The sequence below is a fragment of the Amaranthus tricolor genome, chromosome 9 (assembly GCF_026212465.1).
Source record: "Amaranthus tricolor cultivar Red isolate AtriRed21 chromosome 9, ASM2621246v1, whole genome shotgun sequence".
NCBI lineage: Eukaryota > Viridiplantae > Streptophyta > Magnoliopsida > Caryophyllales > Amaranthaceae > Amaranthus > Amaranthus tricolor.
The window spans coordinates 19,282,215-19,290,008 of record NC_080055.1 but is presented as its reverse complement, the minus strand read 5'-3'; positions in this window follow the sequence as shown (position 1 = coordinate 19,290,008).

The following is a 7,794-nucleotide window of genomic DNA, read 5'->3' as shown; positions in this document are numbered from 1 at the left end:
TTTAAAATTAAACTTTCATTATGTTTGGCACTTAAGAATAAATAACTAGATAATTTACGGGCATTAATCCATACTCAAGGGTATTTAAGTTAAGATTAAAAGAGGTTTAAAAATAAGACTATTACATATAAAGTCTGCTACCTTGATTTAATATTTAGCTTGTAAATTGTAATATGGAAGAGCAAAACTTTTTTATATGGCAGAATGGCAATGTTGTGCATTTAAAAAAAAAAAAAAAAGTAGGTTCAACAAACATTTGATAATTCTATAAAGTGGTAAGAAAAATATGACTTAGCAATACCTATTTTGGTAATTTAATGTATCATGATGAAACATCTAATACACATTTTTAGTAATGTTTTATGCAACCTAAATATCTACTCAAATTGATATCTTTATCAAAATTCTAGATTTTCAAAAACCAATATCTTCTAAATAAGATCAAATTTTATTTTTGCAAGGAAATTTTATATTATTTAAGATCATTCATTTTGATTATTTTGACAAATTTTGGAAAAGAATTAGATATTGGCGCGTGTATGTGTATCCCCAAAAAATCCTACTTTATTTAAAGATTAAATTTAAAATAAAATAATTTTAATTAATGTATCAATGGAGATAAAATAAAAACCGAGGAGATTAGGGATAGGGTTTATGCTAAAGGATGAGATCAAGAAGAGTATGTGATGAACAGCACAATTGCTATTCATTTTGACAAATTAATTGAATATTGCCAAAGTCTTTTTTTGTGTTTTAAATTAAAAGGAAACATGATTGAATTTTTTTTTTTTTAAAAAAATTTATTTTACATGCACATCCTATGATCCTAGGGTATGTGACCATATTCATTATTCATTATTCATTATTCATTAATAGAGTAAGTAGACAAGTAGTTTAGAAATTCAAGTGGTGGTTTGGCCCATCGCTACGGTTCGTTCCTTTGTTTTTGATGCATGAAATAATTCTTATCTGGCATCTCTACTATCTAGTGGCTATATAAAAGGACATCTTCAATTGACTTATTCTCTTCCTTTTCCTTCATAGTGCATGCATCAAAGTGCTTCTAAGGTCCAATTGATATATAAGTCTTAAATAAAGGAGAATACTTAAAGCCATTAAAATTACCCTCTTTATTCTTGTCCCATATCATTAGGTTTTTCCATCCATTCATCAAAATGTAGAATTTTGATTTTTACCACTTACAAATATGCTTGGCAAAAGGTAACTCGATATGCTAACTCGACTTAAATCTGATCCGAAATAAATGGATTTAAGTTGAGACTTTTGACCCAATTAATTAAATGGATCGACGACATGATCTGTGTATAAAATGGTTTTTATAAAGTTAAAATTTTAAAGCTAAAATAAAAGTGTATGGATATGTGTGGTGGTTCATGAAGCCATATCATGCCACGTGATATTTTCACATAGTTTATCATATGCTTACTCATATATGAGAATCTTTGGAATAAAAGTGTGAATGCAATATATTTTCTCATATATGACACTAAATATTTCACTTTAAATGAAATGATGATGAAATTTATAAATATAACCTCTTTTCACATTAATTTCTACTTACTATATCTATAGAACAACTCAATAATCTTATATGTATAAGAATAATTAAGAATAGAAATCTCATCCTTGTTTGATTTAGTTATTAATGAAAATTCCACTTCGTAGAATCGAACTTTCATGAAACGCCAGTGGTAGCACTTTTGTGAGATTTTTCCACGTAGTAGCATCTAGTTTATGTCTTATCTAACTGCTATAGCATTTTTTATTAAATTCTTGTCAACTTTAGTTTAATTCACCATTTTGCCGTTTCTACCCTTATTTGGTTGTTGTGTTTATAATTGCTCTCAAATGTTTAATTCACCATTTTGACGTTTAATTCATCAACACTCTCAAATGTTTAGGGCAAATTATAAAGACAACAACCAACACTTAATAAGGGTAGAAACGTCAAAATGGTGAATTAAGCGGAAATTGACAAGAATTTAACGAAAAATGCTACAACAGTTAGATAAGGTATAAAGTGGATGCTACCATGTGGAAAAATCATACAAAAATGTTACCACTGGCAATTTATAAAAGTTCGATACCATGTGAAATTTCTCAATTATTAATTATGCATTCTTAGGAATGGTGTTTCTATTTAGGAAAGGTGTTTCTATTGTGGTAATTGCATCATTGTACTTTCTTCCACTCAATCAGCCACATTTTTTATTTTAATGTGTTAATTTTTAATTTAAATATGGCTAATTAAGAAAGGACATTTCTAATCCTAGGTAGAGTAAACATTTACCCAAGCCTAGATTTAAAAGAGGTCTAATATCTCAATTCAGTAATATTGTTATATAGGTTATAAAACATCGCTTGTAAAATTATAATTTTACTTTTTGTCAAAGATCCATTAAAGTCTAAAATCAACTCTCTATAGAAAAGGGCACACTTCTATTATTTTACCTATAACCCATAAAATATTATACATGACACTGTAATTAAGTATTCTCTCTATTTTAATTTGTTCTTTCTTTTACTTTTTGTGCAGATTTCTATGCAAATTTAAAAGTCAAATAATTTTAATTGCGACTTTTTTAAAATTCTAAAAAGTTCATATTTAGAAAACATATATTTAGACGAATCTATCAAAATTTCTTATAAACATATTTTTTTCATATCTATTGATGATATATCATAATCAAAGTTTGACACAAAAATTTATAAATTTTATTTGAGAAAAAACCTATGAAAATAGAGAGTAAAACATTGAGTAACATTGAGTAATGTTGGATTACAAAATTGATAAATATTTGATATAAACATGGGGAGTAAGACTTAGAACAAGCTGGTCGGTCGTTAAACAAATACATGAGAGTCTTCAATTTTAACCAAATAATATAATTGTCCTTCGTTATAACTTCTAACTCCTCACGTTCACCAAAAATAATGATAAATCACTAAAAAAGGTAAAATATTTCTATGAACAAATGTCAAATAGAGATAATCACGCAAGAATTGATCACCACGACCCCGCCTTCAAGTTATGACATACTTTGTCTTGTATTTTAGTTGATCAATTTTAGCAATAAATGTAGCTTTAGACTTGAATGTACTAATTTCCAATTTCTCAATTCGAATCCAAGGGAGTGGAAAATTCACATGTAGATGTATTTAATATGTAGCCAAAACTTATTAGAGCGATTCGGAAAAGATGACATTTAGGTTTATGAAAAACTAAATGCACATCAGTACATGAACATAGATCAGCTCATCTTATGTGATTATGTCTAACCCCTTGTAAACTTGTCTTGTAGGCCATCACTCATGACTAGATCCGTGAAAACGGTCAGTTAAGTTAATTTTAGATTAAATTACTTTTAATTGAGTCAACTTAAAGTAGAATTGTTTTCAGATCGAATCTTACTAAGTTTGAGTCAGATTTGGGTCAACCTAACGGGACAAGAATTTTAAAAAATATTAATTTTCCATTAACATATATATATATATATATATATATATATATATATATATATATATATATATATATATATATATATATATATATATATATATATATACATACATACATACATATTGTTGAGATATAGTGTGAAAGGTAATTAATGTATTTACCCTAATGTGAATGCATTCAATGTAATTGTGGATGAACTTGTCTATAAATATGGAAGTTCACCATTGTAAAAACTACACCAATGAGTAAAAACATCTCTATCTTCTAACTTTTACTCATTCTACTTCCTCCTTATCTCTCTAATTAATGTATTTATCTCTCTAAGTTTTAACACGTTATCAGCACCAGCTCTACCCTTAATAATCAAGAAGGTAATATCTTTAAAAACCTAATTAAGCATTTTTTTTCTCCATCGGTACCCACAAATGGACTAACAATCAAATGGTGTTAACATCATCATCCAAGGTGTTTCTAACACATTTTTATATTTTATAATTGAGCATAATTCCATACCCTTCACTACAAATCCAGCAAGGACTGATTTAGATCAGCTCCGACATAATAATCCCAATAATACTAATGGTCCACCAGTACCACCGACTCGTAATTCACATGTACGACCAACTAATAATCCACCAATTCCACCGATTAGTATTCCACCGGTACGACCAACAAATAATTCATCAACACAACCAACTAATAATGCCCCAACAACAACAAGTGAAAATAAACCCTCACCAAGTAATAAAAGAACCAAAGATGATGAGGGAGAAACAAGTACTAAATGTTGCAAGATAAATTTAAATGACCCATAAAATAATTTATTGGACAATACGTTACCTTTACGGATGACAAGGACACTTTATTGCTTTTGTTATTATTTTATTTTATACCGCCTATATGGCTGGTTAACTTTTTTCTTTTTTACCGCCTAAATGGACGGTTAGTATTATTTATTTCTTTTGTTATTCTGTAAACCGCCTATATGGCTGGTTAATTGTTTTTCTTTTACCGCCTAAATGGACGGTTAGTATTATTTTTATTCTCGTATATTTATATGTGCATTTTTTTTTATTTGCAGTATTTGCATTTATATCCATGTGCATTTTTTATTTACCTCTTACTTTAAGTATTTCTTTTAAGTATACATAAATAATACGGTATATTGTACAATTTGGGATAAGCCTCTATAAAATAGGATTACCCCAATTTTTTTACCACATACTCCTTATCCTTTCAACTTTACTCTTTACATCAAAAACCCTCCTTCTCCTTCTTTCTTCCACCGACAATGTACCACCATTACAAAAATAATCCATCTTCTTCCTCTTCTCATACTTTTAGATTTGAAGAAAATTTTGCCAAACTCAAATTATATATCTCCTTAATTATGGGCTTGGTGGTCCTTCTTGTAGCATTAGGAATTATAATAATTATGAAGAAATAATTTATTTTGAAGAAGAAGAAACAAAATGCACATGTTTTTTTATTGTCATATTTTCTTTTGTTTGTTAGTGCATTTTGTATTATAATTTATACTAATATATTATGTAAATGCTATTTTTTGCCCTCTTTAGAATTTATTGTCTTTAATTCGTTCTTCTCCTTGTTATTATTATTAGTATTATCATTCCTCTTGTTTTTGATTTATTCCTAAATTTATTTTATACAACAAATTCATAACAATATACCAAGGGGGAGAAGATTATGAAATTAAAACATCATAATTCTTCTAATGGTTTATTATTATGAAAATATAAGAATTATTGCATTGTTATATACTTACAGAACAATTATATATTATGTAGCAAGTATGACAGAAATTACCAAAAGACTATTCAACATATTAGACTTAACTGGACAAAAATTCTTAGAATGGAAAGAAGATGCCATCATGAACTTAGAAGCTCAAGGACTTGAACATACTGTATTGGAAGTAAAAGAAAAGGATCCAATAGATGGAACTCAAGCTACCAAAATAAAGGTAGCTACAAATCAAGAAAAGGCCAAAGCCTTAGTCCTCTTGAGGCATCATATTCATGATAGCCTTAAATCTGAATATTTATTTATAAAAGATCCCAAAACATTGTGGGACTCTCTTGTTGAAATATTTGATCACTACAAAAGGGTGCTTCTTCCACAAGCTAGCCATGAGTGGAAGAATTTAAGATTTTCTGATTTTAAGACCCTCACTGAGTACAATTCAACATTATACCGAATTGCATCAATGTTGAAATATTGTGAGCACCCGGTGACTGATGCAGAAATGATTGAACTCACATTATCTACATTTCATCCATCAAACATTATTCTGCAACAACAATATAGAGAAAGGAATTTCAAAAGATATTCAGATTTGAGTGTAGTACTCTCATTGGCTGTACAGGACAATGATCTCGTCTGGAAAAATCATAATATGAGACCTATTGGATCTCAAGCTATCCGTGAGACACACTCTACTAAAACACATGTGCCTGAAGCACATGCTGTTGAAAATAAAGGCCGTGGAAATTATAATAACCGTGGTAGAGGACGCGGAAATTTCCGAGGAAAAGGACGAGGACGAGGTCGTGGAAATTTTTATGGACATGGTAGAAAGTTTCAAGGATCCGGTAGAGGCCATTTTCCCCAAAATTATCAAAATGATCATTACAATAATAATTCTTGAAGGGGAAAACAAGTTGGCTATCACAATAGAAATAGCCATCAAGAAGGAAAAGAAAGTATTTGTTACAAATGTGGCATGACAGGGCATTGGTCACGTACATGTCGTACTGCCAAACATTTGGTTGAGCTGTATCTAGCCTCCCAAAAGAAAAAAGGAAAAGGTGTGGAAGCAAACTTTAATGAAGCAAGCACCTCAATGCCCAATGTCGATCCTTATAATAAAGCAACCACGTCGATGCCTAATCTTGACCTTTCAGACTTCTATTTAGATGGCGATGAAAATGATAAAGAATACGAAGAAGATATTTGAATTTTTCTTAATAATGTTGTGGCACTTATTTAGCTATATTTCTTTTTATATGCAATCTCCTTTTTTTTATGTATTGATATCACCTTATGATAAATGAAATTTTATTTTAACTATTTATTTATTTAATATGAAGATATGGATCAGTTTGAAAATGGAGTCAAATATCAATGCCTCCTAGATAGTGGAACAACTCACACTATACTAAAGCACAAAGAATATTTTTCTGAGTTGAAGATGGTGAAAGCAGATGTCACTACAATCTCTGGAACCACTACACTAATAGAGGGATATGGAAAAGCTCAAATAATACTTCCTAATAGAACAAAGCTAGTAATTAATGATGCTTTATATTCGAGTAAATCTCGACGAAATCTCATAAGTTTCAAAGATGTACGCCAAAATGGTTATCATTTAGAAACAATGACCGAAAATCATACTGAATATTTACGCATCACATCTGAAAAATGCGGCAAGAAAAGCATTCATGAAAAATTACCAGCATACTTATCGGGATTATATCGCATTAATATAAAACCGGTTGAGATAAACATGGTGTCTAACCAGAAGTTAGATAATAAAGAAATGATAAATTTATGGCATGACCGATTGGGTCATCCTGGTGTGGGAATGATGCGAAAAATTATTGAAAATTCAATTGGGCATCCAATGAAGAAAATGAGAATTCCCCAACCAAATGAATTATCATGTTCTGCATGCTCACAAGGCAAATTGATAATCAGACCATCTTTAAATAAAAGTGCTATTGAAACTCCTAAATTTCTAGAAAGAATTCATGGAGATATATGTGGGCCAATTAATCCTGCTTCTGGGCCATTTAGATATTTTATGGTATTGATTGATGCCTCAACACGATGGTCACATGTAAGTCTCCTACAAACTAGAAATGTGGCATTTGCAAAATTACTTGCTCAAATCATTCGATTGAGAAATCAATTTCCAGATTATACAATTAAGCGAATAAGGCTTGACAATGCCGGAGAATTTACATCTCAAACTTTTAATGATTATTACACATCAATTGGAATTGACGTAGAACATCCAGTAGCTCATGTTCATACTCAAAATGGTCTGGCTGAATCATTGATTAAAAGACTCCAATTAATAGCAAGACCATTATTAATGAGGTCGAAATTGCCATCATCTACGTGGGGACATGCAATAATACATGCATCGTCATTGATAAGATTGAGACCAAGTGCTTATCATAAATATTCACCTCAGCAATTAGTGCATGGTCGAGAACCAAATATATCACACTTGAAAATATTTGGATGTGCAGTATATGTCCCTATTGCACCATCCCAACGTACAAAAA